Here is a 20,301-nt window from a genome sequence, read left to right on the forward strand (position 1 = left end):
CGGTCTACACCATTATAAATTATTCCTTCTTCTCTGTCTTCCAGTTAATTAGTTTTCTCTTCTGTAGCTTACTGAGTTCTTAGTTATGTTATTGTTTTGGTCATTGCATTATTACAATTTCAAAATTTCTGTTAGTCTCTTTTTTAAAATTTAAAAAAAAACTGCCTGACAGATTATATAATACAATTGCCTGTGGAGATGGAAATAGTCTATAAAACATCATCATAAAATAATAAAATAGCAACCCACAATTTATAGCCATTGAGATGTTGAAATGTAGCTAATGAGACCGAAGAACTTTATAACATACATGCAAAAATCCTAAACAAAATGCTGGCAAACAGAATCCAACAATATATTAAAGGGATCATGTCTCATGATCAAGTGGGGTTTATCACAGGGATACAAGAATTCATCATCTATGTAAATCAATCAATGTGATACACCATATTAACAAATTGAATTGTTTTATATTTAAAGCTAAATAGCCACATTTCTAATAACTTCCACATTACACACCAAAGGTCTGTATGTTATGACTCTACTTTGACTATCCACTTACACTTTAAAACTAAAAACTAAGCTGTCTACCTTGAAAATTTTGAAAAATAAAGATAATTATAATCAGTTAAACAAGATTTACTCATCATTCATATTTTATCTTATATGTATACACATAAATACTGTATGCATATTTGTGTCTGAGATTGTCTATGTATATTTACAAATATGCACACATATAATACAGAGAAAATAAATTTTTGCAACACTGTTATAGGTACTTTCATAGCCCTCTGTTTTAACCTAGCATTTATAAAGAATTCTATTATTAAGTAGTCTCTAAAATAATTGCCTATAATGATTATATAAGATTTCCTCTTTTGTTTCTATCTAGATTTAGATATTCTACTATTGATGAATATTTAAACAGTTTGCAATATTTTGCTACTATTGCTCACAGGATTATAAATAGCCTATGGACCTAAATTATGGACTTTAAATCTGATTTATTTCTTAGGATTACTGGATGAAGGTGGGATTGCTAGAAAAGAGTATCCATTGATTAAAGTGTGTTTGTCATATATTGTCAAATTGATTTCCAGAAAACTTATAGCAGTTTACATTTCCATTAGAGAAACGTAAGAATGCATGCTCTTCTTATTCAGTTCAGTTCAGTCGCTCAGTCGTGTCCGACTCTTTGCAACCCCATGAATCGCAGCACGCCAGGCCTCCCTGTCCATCACCAGCTCCCGGAGTTCACTCAGACTCACGTCCATCAAGTCAGTGATGCCATCCAGCCATCTCATCCTCTGTCGTCCCCTTCTCCTTCTGCCCCCAATCCCTCCCAGCATCACAGTCTTTTCCAATGAGTCAACTCTTTGCATGAGGTGGCCAAAGTACCGGAGTTTCAGCTTCAGCAGCATTCCCTCCAAAGAAATCCCAGGGCTGATCTCCTTCAGAATGGACTGGTCAGATCTCCTTGCAGTCCAAGGGACTCTCAAGAGTCTTCTCCAACACCACAGTTCAAAAGCATCAATTCTTTGGTGCTCAGCCTTCTTCACAGTCCAACTCTCACATCCATACATGACCACAGGAAAAACCATAGCCTTGACTAGACGGACCTTTGTTGGCAAAGTAATGTCTCTGCTTTTGAATATGCTATCTAGGTTGGTCATAACTTTCCTTCTAAAGAGTAAGCGTCTTTTAATTTCATGGCTGCAGTCAGCATCTGCAGTGATTTTGGAGCCCAAAAAATAAAGTCTGGATCATGGAAAAAGCAAAAGAGTTCCAGAAAAACATCTATTTCTGCTTTATTGACTATGCCAAAGCCTTTGACTGTGTGGATCACAATAAACTGTGGAAAATTCTGAAAGAGATGGGAATACCAGATCACCTGACCTGCCTCTTGAGAAATCTGTATGCAGGTCAGGAAGCAACAGTTAGAACTGGACATGGAACAACAGACTGGTTCCAAATAGGAAAAGGAGTACATCAAGGTTGTATATTATCACTCTGCTTATTTAACTTATATGCAGAGTACATCATGAGAAATGCTGGACTGGAAGAAGCACAAGCTGGAATCAAGATTTCTGGGAGAAATATCAATAACCTCAGATATGCCAGTGACACCACCCTTATGGCAGAAAGTGAAGAGGAACTCAAAAGCCTCTTGATGAAAGTGAAAGTGGAGAGTGAAAAAGTTGGCTTAAAGCTCAACATTCAGAAAACTAAGATCATGGCATCTGGTCCCATCAGTTCATGGGAAATAGATGGGGAAACAGTGGAAACAGTGTCAGACCTTATTTTGGGGGGGTGCTCTTCTTATTGGTATGTGCTTTGTCATTTGATTTGAGTTTTCACCACCCAGTATAAACCATCTAAGGACGTTAAGCATATCCTCTATTTTATACACAGGGTTTTTCTCAATTCTGTTTATATTTGAACTCTCTGAGGATTTATGGCTCAAGCTACTCTGTCCATTTTGAACCTTTCTCTTGAAACTCTATTATATATAAGAGTTTGTTCTCTTGCTTCTCCTCTCCTTTTCTGCTGTCTTTCTTTCCTGTCTCTAACGTTGCATTCTGCCATAGGTCTGGTCTTTAATTTTGTTCTATAGCCTCTCATAAAGTACCCTCCCTGTCCCTTATTCAACTCTCCATGTTCAATCCTGAATCTTAAATCCACATTTTCAGCTCATATCTTTGAGAGGAAATCTCACTTTTACAGTATACCCACTGAATGCTTGTCTGCTTGTCCCTACGGACACCCATCATGTCTAGGATCTGAGTTTTATCATTACCCCTGCCCCAAGTACCCTAACTCAACCCCCAGTATGTTCCGGTTTTCCCTTTCTATAACTAATTTCACTGTTACTTGGGCTCAAAACACCTCACTCTTTCTTGTTGCTTTGTCTCACATATACAGTTAGTCATCGCGAATGACTGACTCTTTATTCGCAGTATCAATCAAGAGCACTTCTAATCTTCCATTACTGCTACTTCCATGCTAAAACAGGCCCTTATCACCATGGCAATTTGCTCTTAAATAATGCTCCAGCATTTAGACTCTCTTGTTATTAATCAGTCTTCACAATGCTTCTAAACCCATCTACTTAATTTATCACTTTGTGGGTACTGCTCTCTTCATCAAAAGCCTCTCTGTTGTCTTCTAAGCAACCCTAAGTTTCATAGTGTGTCATGTATCTCTAGTCACCCAGTCATTCAAAATTTATCAAGTGCCTGCATGCAGTTTCTCTACAGAACAGCTACATTCAGCTTCTGGAGATACTAAGCCCTTGTGTGAAAAAGTCTGGAAGTGCTTGGGAGTTGACCTCCCCTGAGGCTTCCACTAACCTGTAACAAAGAGATGCAGTTGTACCTGGATTTTAGCAGGGTGAGACTTAGATTACATTCCAAAGATTTCCCTTAGCCTCAGGCTGAAGCCTGTTCTCTGTGGGCTTTTTAGTGGAGTTAATCCTTACCTGGCTTCCTCTTCTTTCTTGCCCTGCTTCATCTATTATCTTATCTGACTATCCTGGAAGCATTTCTTTAATAAATGACTTGCCCTTGAATTCTCCTCTCCTACTCCTAAGGTCTGCTTCTAAAAAAAAAAGAAAAAGAAACTTGGTAAGACACTTTGATTCAAACCAGAGACATAACTACTGCAAATAAGCCCATGCCAAGTAGAAAAACAGGTGTGCAAAACAACTGAATATAGTATCTGCTATAGTGGTCATGTTACCATAGTCCACTGAGATAGACGGGAAGAAATACATATGCCAGATGAGAGGAATCAAACTGGGATGTCTGGATCCTGAAAGTAACCTCTCAGTGGAACTTAAGAAGTAAGATTTTTTTCAGGCAGAGCGCAAAAAGAAACTCTTCATAGGGAACGGCATGGGGGAAACTACTATGAAATGAAAGTGTAACATGTTCGTGCTCAGTCGCTTCAGTCGTACGAGATTCTTTGCAACCATATGGACCATAGCCCACTATATTCCTCTGTCCATGGGATTCTCCAAGCAAGAATACTGGAGTGGATTGCCATGCCCTCCTCCAGGGGATCTTTCCAACCCAGGGATTGAACCTGCGTCTTTTATGTCTCCTCAGTTCAGTCCAGTTCAGTCTCTCAGTCACGTCCGACTCTTTGTGACCCCATGGACTGCAGCACACCAGGCTTCGCTGTCCATCACCAACTACTGGAGCTTGCTCAAACTCAAGTCCATCGAGTCAGTAATGCCGTCCACCATCCATCTCATCCTTGGTCATCCCTGTCTCCTCCTGCCTTCAGTCTTTCCCAGCATCAGGGTCTTTCCCAATGAGTCAGTTCTTCTCATCAGGTGGCCAAAGTATTGGAGTGTCAGCTTCAGCATCAATCCTTCCAATGAATATTCATGACTGATTTCATTTGGGATGGACTGGTTGAATCTCCTTGCAGTCCAAGGGACTCTCAAGAGTCTTCTCAAACACCGCAGTTCAAAAGCATCAGTTCTTGGGCACTCAGCTTTATTTCTATGTCTCCTTAAGAGTTACAAAGAATTCCTTATTATTATCAAAAGACAAAAAGTGATACAAGGGAGGGGCAGAGGACTGGTTCTGGCAGGAAGGTAACATGGCAGAAATCTGCACTCAAAACATTCACTGAGTGACACAGAGGAACTTCATCTGTTTTATCTTTTGAAAATGGTGAACAAATGAAGAAACCAGAGCAGTGATGCCATCAGATTTAGAATTTTAACTATTGCTCTAGGGACATCGTGGAGGACTAGAGGAGTGAAAATTTGATTACTCGGGTTAGGGCTGGTTCAGGAAAATGATCATCAGAAATCAAATATCATGGTGGGTAAGAAGGGCTAAGGAGTCTACGGCCATACCACCCTGAAAATGGCGCCGGGTCGTCTCTGATTTCAGAAGCTAAGCAGGGCCAGGTGGGTTAGTGCCTGGATGGGAAAAGTGCTAAGGAAGGAAATAACAAATATTAGAAGGAAGGACGGGCAATAGTTGAAAATTGATTAGGTTTGAGGATTGAAATAGAGGATGCTTTGAGATGGGCTTTGGACCCATCTCAATGACCAAATCCAATATCTTAATCTTTATCTCACTTAATCTGTTAATAGTATTTCCCTTCCTTCTGCATGTGCTTATTCAGTTGTTTTGATAGATTTTCTTTATTTCCAAATTCTTCTTATTGGTAGTCTATTATTCTTGCACTATTTAAATAAAGTAGGTGGTTAAAACTGGAATTATAACATTTAGGCTACTTACTAAAGAATTGTTAATCCCCCAGAAGAATTACAAATGACTAGTATTTATGTGAGGAAAAAAAAAAAAAAAAACTCCCCAACCTCAGGTGTAACCAAAGAAATAGCAAAAATAATAATATCAGATCAGCAAAAGTTTTAGTGTAAAATATCCGGTTTTGGCAAATATAAAGAAAGGAAACGTGCTAATATACTATCGGTGATAGTTTAACCTGTACAAAGTTGTGGAAAGCAATTAAATAACTGGGAAGTTAAAATGCTCCTTTTCTTTGATTCAGCAATGCCACTGCTAATAAATTAAAACAAGAATCTAGATAAATATATGAAGATGCTTATTATAGCATATTTGTAATAGCAAAGGTCTTAAATTATGTTAAATTCTACGAGTAGAAATTAATTATATTATAAAATGGCTATTCTACATTAAATTATGCAAATATTATAAAGAATTATTGATATGAAAATGACCAATAAATATTTTGTTGCAAAAGAATAGTGAAGCGAGTTTGTAGTGTATGGCCTTATCACATGGTGAGAATATACATGCATTAAAAATTCTAAAAGGATGCACTCAAAAGTGCTAACACAGTTTACAGTGGAGGCTTGCAGAGGCTGTGTATTCACCATTGCCATATTTTTTCTCATTACTAGCAGTAATTTGGCCTTAACGTAAATGAAAATACAGGAGCAGAACAGGATAATTCAGGGGAACAGCTTAGTTTTTTATGTGTGTGTGAACAGAAGGGATGGAAGATGAAATTTCTGTGTAATTCTGGTGAAATGATATACAATTTATTAAAAATAAAATCCTCAAATGGCAACTTACTCCAGTATTCTTGCCTGGAGAATCCCAGGGACAGAGGAGCCTGGTGGGCTGCCTTCTCTGGGGTTGCACAGAGTTGGACACGACTGAAGCAACTTAGCAGCAGCAGCAGCAGCAACACCTTAAAACAGGAAGTGCATTTACAGATAGGAAAATAGAGGCTCCTCACACACTGTGTGTCTAATGAAGGACAGATTTCCTGATCCCTGCCCTGGTGTTTTCGCCATTTTCTTATGCAGTAGTATATCTACTACAAGAAAATCAAATCACCTGAGATGAAAAGGTTCTCAGTCATTAATATCTGCCATTTTTGAATATATGGGATTGATTTTGAGTTCATGAGTAAGTCAGAAATTTTGAAGAGTGGACTGTAGGACACTAAAGTTTTGATGTATACTGATCAGACTATCTCAGTTCAATTCCATCCCCTCTAAAAGGATGATTTCTAAAGCACTGAGAAATATGGCTCAGTCTATGTCCCTAATTTAACAGAAGAGGGATTTTGAATGGAAGGTAAATAAACTATGAAGTAGCACTGTAGAGTTTGGCAAGGAAGACTATGCCAAATAGCTTACCTATTCCATATATAAGCTGACATATCTCCAATAATTTTCCTACTGAGTACACTATAAGTGAAATATTAGCACATTTGATCTGGGGAAGCATCAATGATTAGTTCATTGCTATAAAGTATAAATGCCCAACCATATAACATTTCAAGTATGACTCTATGGGAACTGAGAAGGCATCACTAAAATGTGAGTGATATGACTATTATGTGCTTCCTTTCTTTTGCTAAATTGCTTTATATTGAAAAAATTAGTGATTTACTAACAAAAAATTTTAGTTGCTTTATCCATCTTCTTCTGGGAAATTACAAATAAATTTTGTTATTTTAAGAAAATAGGGATGGATTTTTTTGTTTGTAACTTTCAGTATATTAACAATGAATTCCTTCCTAGTCTTGCTCAGTATCCTTCCTCCAGTACTTCAATGACATTACCATTGATTTTTACTATGCATTAAAATAGCTATTTTACACATGTATTTACCAAATTCAATATTACTAATTTGATAAATTGGGAGATAAAGTAGAAAGGAAAGTTGGGGTATATTTAAAGATGAAATCTGCTAACATGTCAATGTTTCTGTTTCCTTATATAAGTTATAAATAGTACTTCTAATTGAGAAATGCTATCTATCCTTGTTTTATATAAACAGTATTTTGTATATACATCAATTCTTATAAACATTCTGATTTCAGCTTATTAAACTGATGTGTAAATATATTTTTCAAGACAGATGCTCTTATAAGAAGATTAACTTGAAGTAGACAAGTGAAGCAGAATTTACATTTCCTATCCTGGAGAGGAGTTTTAGTGAAATCTAAAGTGTAGATCTTAGTCTCAGCATTTAAAATTTATCTTTAGGCATTTGGACTGAGATCTCTACATCTATGTTCCTGGTAACATACATGCTCCTGAAATGCAGGATTTTACAAGGAGACTAATGTAATTCTATGGTTAATCACAAAAATTTGACAGAGGAACTGTATTATGGATCTTATATTTCGCTCCTCGATTCAAGAAAAGATCTCATTTGTCATACCTTAATACTGAATTCAACTGAGTTCTCTAATTGGAAAAATGTCTGCCCGATACTTCATGCCTGCCTCTCCACATCAGAGGTGCCATTATGCTTAATTCTCAGTATGTGAGAATAAAAGTTTATAATATGGTCACAAAAAGATATTTTGTCCCCAAATTTGCCTGACATCTGTTGAAAGGAAGTACATTTCTGATCTAGTTTTTCATAGCTTCCTGGGAATTAGTAAACAGGGATATATTAATAAGTGTGTATATATGTGTGGTGTGTGTATATATAGACAAATGTATTCTGTGCTCATAAAAAGACTAGTCTTTACAAGCCAAATTTATTTTAGAAAGAGGGAACAGATGCATTCTAGAGAAGAATAGGAGTTAGGGGACAGGTAAGGCAGAGAGGTCTTGGCAAATAAAAACTATAGAAAAGAGGCCATGGTTGGAACTAGAAGCACTTTCTCATTATAAGTAAAAGGAGCTTCAGAGACACAGAGATGGAAAAATAGAGAAAAAGCAAACAGTTAAGATGGCACCATAGAGAAATGAAAGAATGAGAGTTTTCCCTTCATGGGTTACCAAGGTTATGAAATTGAGGATTTCCACATAATCAAGAGAGGATAGTCCACGGCAAAGGACATATTTTCATTTATGAGCTGGGAGTAGTCTGGGAATATTAGGGAAGATGCCTGTAATCTATGCTGGGAGTGAACCCTTGCCATTCAGCCATGCTGATAAGGTGAACAAGTATTTATTTTATTTTGAAACTTTAAAAAAATTTTTTTAATTAATTTATTTTTTTAATTGAAGGATAATTGCTTTACAGAATTGTGTTGGTTTCTGCCAAACATCAACATGAATCAGCCATAGGTGTACCTATGTCCCCTCCCTCTTGAAACTTCCTCCCTTCTCCCTCCCCATCCCACCCCTCTAGGTGGTTACATAGTCCCGATTTGAGTTCCCTGAGTCATACAGCAAATTCCCATTGGCTACCTATTTTATTTATGATAATGTAAGTTTCCATGTTACTCTTTCCATGTATTTCCACCCTCTCCTTCCTCCCCTCTCCTCGTGTCCATAAGTTTGTTCTCTATGTTTGTGTCTCCATTGCTACCCTGCAAATAAATTCATCAGTACCATCTTTCTAGATTCTATATATAAGCATTACTATACAATATTTATTTTTCTCTTTCTGACTGACTTCATTCTGTATAGTAGACTCTAGGTTGATCCATCTCATTAGAACTGACTCAAAGGTGTTCTTTTTTATGGCTGTGTAATATTCCATCATGTATATGTACCACAGCTTCTTTATCCATTCATCTCTTGATGAATAACTGGGTTGCTTCCATGTCTAGCTATTGTAAATAGTGTTGCAATGAATGTTGGGGTATGTGTGTCTTTTTCAATTTTGGTTTCCTCAGGATATATTCCTAGTAGTGGGAATGCTGAGTCACATGGTGGTTTTAGTCCTAGTCCTTTTAAGGAATCTCCTAGTCCTCTATAGTCCTCTTAAGAAATCTCCATGCTGTCTTCCATAGTGGCTGTATCAATTTACATTCCCACCAACAGTGCAAGAGGGCTCCCTTTTCTCCATACCCTCTCCAGCCTTTATTTTTTGTAGACATCTTGATGATGGCCATTCTGACTGGTGTTAGGTGATATCTCATTATGGTTTTGATTTGAATTTCTCTAATAATGAGTAATATTGAGCATCTTTTCATGTGTTTGTTAGCCATCTGTATGTCTTCTTTGGAGAAATGTCTGTTTAGGTATTTTTCTCACTTTTTGAATTGGGTTTTTTTGTTTTTCTGGTATTGATTTCTATGAGTTGCTTATACATTTTGGAAATTAATCCTTTGTCAGTTGTTTCATTTTTTATTTTCTCTCATTGTGAAGGTTGTCTTTTCACCTTGCTTATAGTTTCCTTTGCTGTACAAAAGCTTTCAAGGTTAATTAGACCCCACTTGTTTATTTTTTTTCCTATTACTCTAGGATGTGGGTCATAGAGGATCTTACTGTAATTTATATCATAGAGTGTTCTGCCTATGATTTCCTCTCAGAGTTTTATAGTTTCTGGTCTTATATTCAGGCCTTTAATCCATTTTGAGTTTATCTTTGTGTATGATATTAGGAAGTGTCCTAATTTCATTCTTTAATACATAGCTGTCTAGTTTTCCCAGCACCACTTACTGAAGAAGAGGCTCTCTTTGCCCCATTGTATATTCTTGCCCACATTTTTTTCTTTGATTGTGTCTAAAGTGTGTGTGTGTGTATACATACATCCAGATGGCACTAGTGGTAAAGAACTATCGTACTAATGCAGGAAACATAAGAGACACAGGTTGGATCCCTGGGTTGGAAAGATCCCCTGGAGGAGGACATGGTGACCCACTCCAGTATTCTTGCCTGGAGAATCCCATGGACAGAGAAGCCTGGCAGGCTACAGTCCACAGGATCGCAAAGAGTCAGACATGACTGAAGTGAATATATATATATACATTTTTAAAAATTCAGATGCTTTACCTAAAAGTAGATGAATTCATAAATTGCTCTAACTTCTTTGTAAACCTGGTAGGTTATTTCCTAGAAGTTTCAAATGAGCAAAAAATACCCAGAAGTAAAATCAATCAGGAGTAGTTGCTATGTTCCTATGAATGCTAGACACACTGAAGATAAGAAAGCTGTGGTACATATACACAATGGAGTATTACTCAGCCATTAAAAAGAATACATTTGAATCAGTTCTAATGAGGTGGATGAAACTGGAGCCTATTATACAGAGTGAAGTAAGCCAGAAAGAAAAACACCAATACAGTATACTAACACATATATATGGAATTTAGAAAGATGGTAACAATAACCCTGTGTACGAGACAGCAAAAGAGACACTGATGTATAGATCAGTCTTATGGACTCTGCAGGAGAGGGAGAGGGTGGTGAGATTTGGGAGAATGGCATTGAAACATGTATAATATCATGTATGAAACGAGTCGCCAGTCCAGGTTCGATGCACGATACTGGATGCTTGGGGCTGGTGCACTGGGACGACCCAGGGGGAGGGTGTGGGGAGGGGGGAGGGAGGGGGGTTCAGGATGGGGGGCACGGGTGTACCTGTGGCGGATTCATTTCGATGTTTGGCAGAGCGAATACAATATTGTAAAGTTTAAAAAAAAAAAAACTATAAATGGTCTTTGCTTTCAGTTTTTAAAATGTGTTTCCTTTAAACTTCAGTTTCTGCAAATTTGTTTCTACATATTTTTATGAATTTCCTGAAAATGTATTAATTTGTAGACATTGGTGCACATATGCATGTGTGTACATAATTTTTTAATGAACTAGTTAAATAATTTAAAATAAATCTGCTAATATTAATAAATTTAATTATGGAAAAAATTCAGGAATTCTTTTACTCTCTGTTAACTACTGTCATTATAGACGCTCTGATACTGTAAAAATTAGTTGGGAACTCTGACAAAATAAATCATCCTAAAACAATGAAAACATATTTGCTGGTTCCTAGTTCATCATACTAGGTATAATAGAAATGGTAAAACCAAAATATCCGAGTATCTAAACTGTGGAGGGCTGAGAGAGTAGCAACAATCTTCATTTTTAGGCTAGATTTAGACAGTTTAGAAGCCAAACCTTGTCAGCATTCCTTTAGAATTGCAATATCACATCCGGCAAAAGCATGTTTCAGTCTTTAAACAGCTGTGTGTCACTTTAAGAGACTGCACAGTTAATGCTGAAATCGCCTCTGACTGTTCTGTGCCTTAAACTTTTAGATTCTTCCTTGGCTCAAGTCCTTATTTTATTTTTGTTGTTTCTTTTCATGGAAAGATAGTATTTAGTTCAACATTATTTTATTTGACATTAAGGGAAACTATAATTTGTGAGAGATAAGCTTGAATTCATTTTTGGTCTGCAATAAAAGTTTAATGTTATATATTTGGCTTTTAAACATTGTGTTCTTATGAAAATACTGATTATGTAAACCTTATCTGAAATATAATTATGGAAATTATTTTTGAATCAATTAAAATACTTTAATGAATTTGATTTGAAATGTTTAAAATTTGAAAATAGTAATGGCTATCCATCAATAACTGCTTATACTGTATATAAAACCATTTGTTAATTTGTAGAACATTTATAGCACATTTAATTTTCATTTATTGCCAGAATAATAATACCACTATAATTGCAATAAAATATTCATCAAATGATGGCTCTCTCTACATATAATACTCAGTAATTAATGCTCTGCCTTTAATTATATCAAAGACCACTTACAGTCGTGTACTTCTGTGTATGCACAAGGGTGTCACTTTTGTATTAATAACCAGCAGTTTGTCTAAGCTGCCTATCACATGTTCTTCCAAGGACAACTCTGCCTTAAGGATCTAATTCGTAGTCCCATTCCACTCCATTTTTATTTTTACTTCAAGACTATGGATCTCATTCACATTTTGTTTACTGAGACTATCCCCCTCCCCTGCAATCAAAAACCACCTACCTGTGACCACTGCCATCTTTTTTATTTCCACACCAGAAACACACACCATATATACACATAGGCATTCGTGGATGCATAAATGTACCCACACACCTTCACAGACATAAGACAAGGAGAGCCATGTTGCTACAGTTTCATTACTCTTGCTAGAGTAGGTTGGGCACCTATTTCCTGCTCATCACGGATCTGCAGCACATCAGGCCAACTACCAACGTCCTTTCAGCATCTGGAAAGTTGGAGTCATGCTAGACTCCTTTTTCCTTTCATTCCCCCTCCTTAGATGTCACCATGGTGTACACAGCAGTTGAATCCATCTCTTTTCTTCATATTTTCTTTTGCCACTCAAGCCTTTGCCCAATAAACCTTCCTGTATCACTGTTTCATGATCATCTGCTCCACTGTCATTGGCCAGTTCTCATACCTCAGAACAGATCCTTCCCAACTCAGAATTTTGCACAAAGTGTCCTACTCAGGAATAGTCGCTACTCTACCTGCTGCATATTCAAGTCATGAGATTAGCCTGGAAATCACTCCTGGGATAATGTTCCTGAAACTCTAGACAATAAACCTTGTTATTTGCTAATACATGCTTTAATATTTGTTGTTGTTGTTCAGTCACTACGTTGTGTTCAACTCTTTGAGACCCCATGGACTGCTGCAACACGCCAGGCTTCCCTGTCTTTCATCATCTCCCGGAGTTTGCTCACACTCATATCCATTGAGCTGATGATGCCATCCAACCATCTCATCCTCTGTCACCCCCTTCTCCTCCTGCCTTCAGTGTTTCCCAGCATCAGGGTCTTTTGCAGTGAGTTAGCTCTTCTCATCAGGTGGCCAAAATATTGGAGCTTCAGCTTCAGCATCAGTCCTTCCAATGAATATTCAGGGTTGATCTCCTTTAGGATGGACTGGTTTGATCTCCTTGCAGTCCAACATTTATACTAACAATTTTTTACTTGAATAATTTTTAATGCTTCAGTCCATTCCCCTTAACATGTAAACTCCAGAAAATCAGAGCCTTGCTCACAACTGTTCTCCACCACCTATCATAGTCCTTGGTATCTGGTTGCACTCACCAAATTTAGATTTTGTAAAGAAATAAATGAATGGGTGCTGTACACATGTGTAGGCAGTTGTGGAATATAAGCGGTGATCATTTTTGGAGGCAAACCAAAGTGGAAGTTGCCAGAACCAAGGAAAGGGAGCTAAATTGTGAACCATAAAGCTAGTCCATATGGATGTCATAGCAATGAGGCTGGGAAAATGCTGAGTATACTGAGCAGTGAATAACTGAGGAAGCCAAAGTGTGGGAAGGTCTACTGGAAACTCAAAAGTTGATTCCAAGAATGAGTGGTTGTCCCTAAACATTATTTTTATTCATGGTCTAGAGGTCTGTCTTGGTTGGAAACAATCAAAAGTATTTTCTCACCAACTTATGTTTAAAACCATTATTAATAGGACTCATTTCTCAGTGATGTTCGGTTTTTTTTTTTTTTCATTCTGCTGAATCCTTTCTGTGTCTCCATTTAGACTGCTTTCTCTTTCTTTTTTTCTAAACTTGAACTAATGATATAAAGGTTGTAATTCCCCTAGGAATTAGGTATGCGACTTATGTGACTAAGTTTATAGAGTGTTAGTTGGCAAAAATGGGCCAAAGAAAGTTTTTTTTTTTTTTTTTAAGTCTACTCAGCATTCAGGAGAAGGTAATAGCACCCCACTCCAGTACTCTTGCCTGGAAAATCCCATGGACGGAGGAGCCTGGTAGGCTGCAGTCCATGGGGTTGCTAAGAGTTGGGCACTACTAAGTGATTTCACTTTCATTTTTCACTTTCATGCATTGGAGAAGGAAATGGCAACCCACTCCAGTGTTCTTGCCTGGAGAATCCCAGGGATGGGGGAGCCTGGTGGGCTGCCGTCTATGGAGTCGCACAGAGTCGGACACCACTGAAGCGACTTAGCAGCAGCAGCAGCAATCAAGGTCAAAAAATATCAGCTCTCCCTTTCAAGTATCCAGAGCTATCTCTACCATGTATCTGCTAGTCCTTAGCTTCCCCCCCACCCCCCCCAAAGATCAGCTTTTACGTTTTCAAATACCTCACACTACTCTGCCTCTCCACATATGTGATGCTTTCATCCAGTCCATCTTGCAGTCCTGTAGCAAAAACATGACTACTTGTTATGGCAAAAAGGCTGCTCCTTGGTCTGATCTGCATTTTCCAGGTGACTTTCCAGGCAGCCTATGATCTATCAGTTTGCTCCTCAGTAAATCTCAGAGTAAGAACACCCATAAGCACAGCACAGGGGCGTTCTGAAGTTTGACTAGTATTTTAGAGTGTTGCAGATCCTAAGATGAAAGCAGTAAGGAAGCTGAAAAACTAGTATTATTTATTTAACAGACTCACCAGAAATCTCAGGTCTTCCTAGTCACTGCATTCAATCCTGCACATCTAGCATGAAAATCTCCATGAAAGCAGAACTGAGTTCTCAGTGAGAGCATTCAGAAATAAACAAGCCTGGATGGGAAGGCCTTGCAACCCATGCTTTTCCCTCTTCTCCTGTGTCACCTAAGACAGTTCCCAGATCTGAGGAGGCACTCAGCAAGGAGATTCACTAAAATGATCCTTAAAATTGCGTATAAGTCAATATAATATAATATTCATAACTCTCTTTGGAAGCCCTTTCAATGACAGTGAAACCATTTGTCTATTACTTTAGAATTTGTGAGTATTACTCATTCTACCTTTCTAGCTTTTATTCTCCATGGTTAGTCACTTTATATTACCTCCTCTGTTTGAAGATATACCTTGCCTTTCATTATACTAAAAAAAAATTACATAGGCAAAAGGCAAAAACATATTTATTAAGCCATCAGTAAATAGCTAGTAAGTGTTATCATTAGTCTTAGCTATTAAAATATGTAACAGCAAAGAATAGGCATTTATGTATGTATATATATTGCATACATATTATACATAGACAGACACCTGTATCTGCATATATGCATGTATCAATCTGTTGTTGTAGTTTATTTGCTCAGTCATGTCCGACTCTTTGCAACCCCATTGACTGCAGCCCACCAGATTTCCCTGTCCATGGGATTTCCCAGGCAAGAATACTGGAATGGGTTGCCATTTCCTTCGATAGGGGATCTTTCCGATCCAGGGATCACACCTGCATAACCTGCATTGCAGGCGGATTCTTTACCACTGAGCCACCTGGGAAGCCCTTGTACCTATCTGTATCTATGAAAGTGAAAGTGAAGTTGCTCAGTCGTGTTCGACTCTTTGCAACCATGGACTGTAGCCTACCAGGCTCCTCTGTCCATGAGATTTTCCAGGCAATAGTACTGGAGTGGGTTGCCATTTCCTTCTCCAGGGATCTGTATCTATATCTGTATGTAAATCTATATAAAGAAATGTCCTCTATAATTTAGGATTGTTATAGCAAGGAGTAGACAGCTTGACCAAAAGTGTTTTAACCAACAATGAAAATGTTTCATTTTACATAATAGGCAAATTTAGCAATTGCAAACATTTGATTTGCAAAAAATGGATTCTGTGACCCAGTGGTGCTATCAAATGCCTAGGTTCTTCCTAGTCTCCTCAAAGTGCCAACTGCTTTTGTTCATTTCAACAAGAAATGGCACACTAGCTTCAATCTTTCCTAGGTTCAGGAAAAAAATATTTAAACAGCTTGAAGAGAAGGTGTTTCTTTCAGTATTCGGAGTGAGATAAATCTCCTTCTGGAACCCCCATCATAGACCCCCTCACATCAAAGTTGTATTCTATGGCAGGTCTAACTCAGGGAATTCATGTTTCCACCCTGGATCTACAGAGGAGCCCAGCATGGCTACAGGTATGAAAGCAAAGTTGGATTTCCGCTAATAGAAGAAGAAAAGGAGAACATGGTAGGTAGGCAATAAAGAGGATATGACATTTGTGTCAAGGGATTATTAAAGACACACCGATATAAAGGGATCTGTATCTATCAAGATAGTCAGGAAAACTGAAACTCTGGTAGGCATTTCAGGCAGGGAATTGGCCACCCGATGTTCAAAGGCTGAAATTTAAAGGAAGGGATGCTAAAATAGTCCATAAATTAATAACTGCAGGAAGCAGCTGCCACATCAGAACTGGGGGAACAAAAGGAAAGAGGCGGGGTTCCCAGAATATAGTCTGAATGGCAGGTCGCGATAAGTGGTACTCGTCATTCTATAGGTGAAGCCATGTAGCTGGTGCTCAGACCACCAGGGGGCGCTGTGAGTTAGTGTAGGCACCTCTGAGGAGGTGATCACACAGTGGCTGATGAAAACTAGAGGCTGAAATCGTGGTTGTCCTTTGTTGCCTTGAGAACTGACATGAAGTATAAGCAGAAAAGTCATCCCCTCTGCCCTCGTCCTGCGTTCCATTCTCGTTCTCCTGCTTCCTCCTAAGAAGTCAGCTGGCAGGGGAGTCAAATGTGCTTCACAGCACAGAAAACAGGGTGGTGGCCTTGGAGCTGAGAGAGATTAGATGATAGCATAGTATCTTGAAATTCTGAACACTTTGAAATTGCAACATATACATATATTTTTAATTATATAAGTAAAGTTCCTGTGTTTTAGCACATGATGGTGCCTCTACCTGGAGTGCTTTTTTTCTAGCTGACTTTATATTCTTTACATCTCAGCAGAAGATCAAAGGATGTTTTAAATGCTTTCTTGACCTTCCTTGACACCTAGTGCTAGAATGACTTGGGAAAAGTAGCTTAGTCTTCTTGAGCACCTGTTGTCCCATCAATAAAATGGAATAATGATATACCTAACTCAAAGATGTGTTTTGAAGATGGAATACAATTAAACAATAATCTTTTATTTAGTCACATGTAAAATGCTTATTGATCATTGTTAAATAGTAAGTTTTATGACTCCCCCAATTTATCAAAACATTTTGTCCTAGTCAATCACTTTTCATTGTACGAAGCTATAATTATGTAAATCTCATTCTGCTTTAAATTATTCACTTGCATATTTATGACTATCACTAGCTAGTGTTCCTTGAGGATAGGACATGTTTATTTAGCACAGTGTCTTGCACATAGTAGAAACTACAATCAATAAAAATTTGAAAAAGTTTGAAAATTTAAATACATGATGGTAAATATATGATACATATATGTATGTATGACTACACACACATACTTTATTTACATTTCTAAAAAGGGAAGAGGAAGGGTACCTTCATATAGGTCACTTTACTATTAATGTTTTCTATGAAAGCTGTAGTCCTCATGATGTATAAATATACATGTAAAGATAAGTCTACATAATATAAATACTAAGGCTCTAGATGTTCTTCATAAGGAGATATTATGATTAGCTACTGTAATCAATTGATATTAAAGGGATGCTGCTGCTGCTGCTGCTACTGCTGCGTCGCTTCAGTCGTGTCCAACCCTGTGTGACCCCACAGACGGCAGCCCACCAGGCTCCGCCGTCCATGGGATTCTCCAGGCAAGAACACTGGATTGGGTTGCCATTTCCTTCTCCACTGCATGAAAGTGAAAAGTGAAAGTGAAGTGGCTCAGTCGTGTCTGACTCTTAGTGACCCCATAGACTGCAGCCCACCAGACTTCTCCATCCATGGGATTTTCCAGGCAACAGTACTGGAGTGGGGTGCCATTGTCTTCTCCGATTAAAGGGATGAAATTCACATAAATAAAAAAGACTGGGAAAACTATTGCAAGTGGGCTGTTTGGCATGGAGGTCATTATGCTAAGTGAAGTAAGTCAGAGAGAGAAAGATAAATACTGAATGATATCATTTATATGTGGAATCTAAAATAATACAGCAAACTAGTGAATATAATAAAAAAGAAACAGACTCCACAGATATAGAGAGCAAAGTAGTGGTTACCTGTGGTGAGGGGGGAGGTAGGCCCAAACTGCTGGGTATAAGATAAGCTCAAAGATGTATTGTACAAGGTGGGGACTATAGCCAGTATTTTGTAATAACTGTAAATGTAAAGTAATCTTTATAAATATAAAGCAACCTCTAAAAATTTTAATTTGGGGGAGAATGGATACATGTATCTGTTATGGCTGAGTCTTTTCAATGTTCATCTGAAACTATCATAACTGTTAATCAGCCTACCCCAAAACAAAATAAAAAGTTAAAAAAAAGAAAAATCTTAGCCAAAATAACAGTATAAAAATAAAATTTCTTAAAAATAATAAAATGTAGTGTCTGCTGCTGCTGCTGCCATTGCCTTCTCCGAATGTAGTGTCTATAAGACTGCAAATATGGGAGTTATGTTTTCCCAGGTTGGTCAGGGTAAAGCTGAAAAGGGTTGTGCTTTAGCCCATGGGAAGTCAGCAGTGACATAATAGTATTTAAGGATAAATAAACTGTTGTGTGTGCAGGCCAGATAAGACCCTGAAGACTTTGGAGGCAGAAAGAACTTAAAGAAAAAAATGATCTTGAAATGCTAAGAGGCTGGACTAAACTCATATTAAAGTTGTTGCTGTGGACTGTGGAATACAGGGTAGGGCCACTCACTGACTGGATGATCCAAGCAGTGAGTGAGGATAACTCGGTGAGAAAATGTGACAATCAAGACTTCCCTGGCCATCCAGTGGTTAAGACTCCAGGCTCCCAGTGCCGGGGGCACAGGTTTGATCCCTGATTGGAGAACTAAGATCCCTGCTGCTGCACAGCACAGCCAAAAAAAGAAGAAAAAAAATCTGACAATCCACTCAGCAGAGAGAAGGAAGTCAGCATTAGTTATTCATAAGTTTTAGGATTTCCGGGAGTTTTTTGCTTCCAGGATAGCTTAATTTGGCCCTAAATTTAGTTCAGTCTCTCTCCCAACTTCATGTGTTAATTTCTACAATCTTGCCCTAGAAAAGCCTTCAGAAAATTATATATTCATTTATCTTCATACACATGCAAAATTTTAGCAGAGTTTTTAAAGACTGTGCTACATTTGAAGTGAGAAAAACTGAATATATCAAAGCTTTCTGTTGCTTTGCAAGCTGATGGTTCAATGAATTACTCTTAATGGTGTTCTTTTCTTTTTTGGAGCACTTTTCTGTATTTACACTTTGAGGAACCAACAGAAAAACCTGATAGAATAAATGGCAACCTGAAAAACTGTATCTTAATAAACTCAGTTATTATTCCAAACTAGATAAAATAATACTCTAAGATAATGAGAAAGTGATAATTTCCTCTAAAATTAGAACCTAAAGACACACTGCTGACCTCATGTTAAGGTATTTTACAGCATAGAAATCTCAGAGAATGGGATTAAGAATAAATCCAGAAAAGCAAGCAATTTTAAACACTTTTCTGAACAAAGCAGGCTATTTATTAAATAAATAAAAGAATGAGGGAAATATTAATAATACTAGTATTCTATTTTCAATTTCAAAGAATGATATTTAAATATAGTAATACAACATAAATTAAAAATACTTTCATGCTCACATCTGGTAGATGAAACATAAACCATTTGGGTCACCTATTTAAGATCCTGTTAGAGGAAATGACAAATATCTGGACTGGATTACTAAACACATAACTTCTACTAGAGTGGCTGTATGTTTTGGGGGTGTTTGGGGTTTTTTGTTGTGGTGGTGGTTTTGGTGGATACCTGCTTTTCTCCTAGCCTCAATAAACCCACTGGGAAAGAGTTGACATTAAACTTGGGACCTCACACTCAAGCTCTCACATATTATTCTCACTGGCTTTGTCTATGGCTTAGTGTGAGTCTATTTAGTGAGCACCTTTAGCATTATGGGTCAATGAAGTACCTTTGTGGAAAAAAAAAAAGAATGAGAGTGTTAGTCCCTTAGTTCTGTCTGACTTTTTGTGACACCATGGGCTGTAGCCTCTGTCCATAGATTTCTTGCCATTCCCTTTGGCAGGAGATCTTACCAATGCAGGGATCAAACCTGGGTTTCCTGCATTGCAGGCAGATTCTTTACCATCTGAGCCACCAGGGACATGCCTTTATCATAGTTTAAATTTTTTGCTGGAACAGCTGAGTGGCCTTTGTTTTTCAAACATTCTTAAAGGTTATCTGGCTGCCCTCTGCGAAGTTAACACTCAAACTGCTTTGCT

This window comes from Bubalus kerabau, chromosome 12 (assembly GCF_029407905.1).
Source record: "Bubalus kerabau isolate K-KA32 ecotype Philippines breed swamp buffalo chromosome 12, PCC_UOA_SB_1v2, whole genome shotgun sequence".
Taxonomy (NCBI): domain Eukaryota; kingdom Metazoa; phylum Chordata; class Mammalia; order Artiodactyla; family Bovidae; genus Bubalus; species Bubalus kerabau.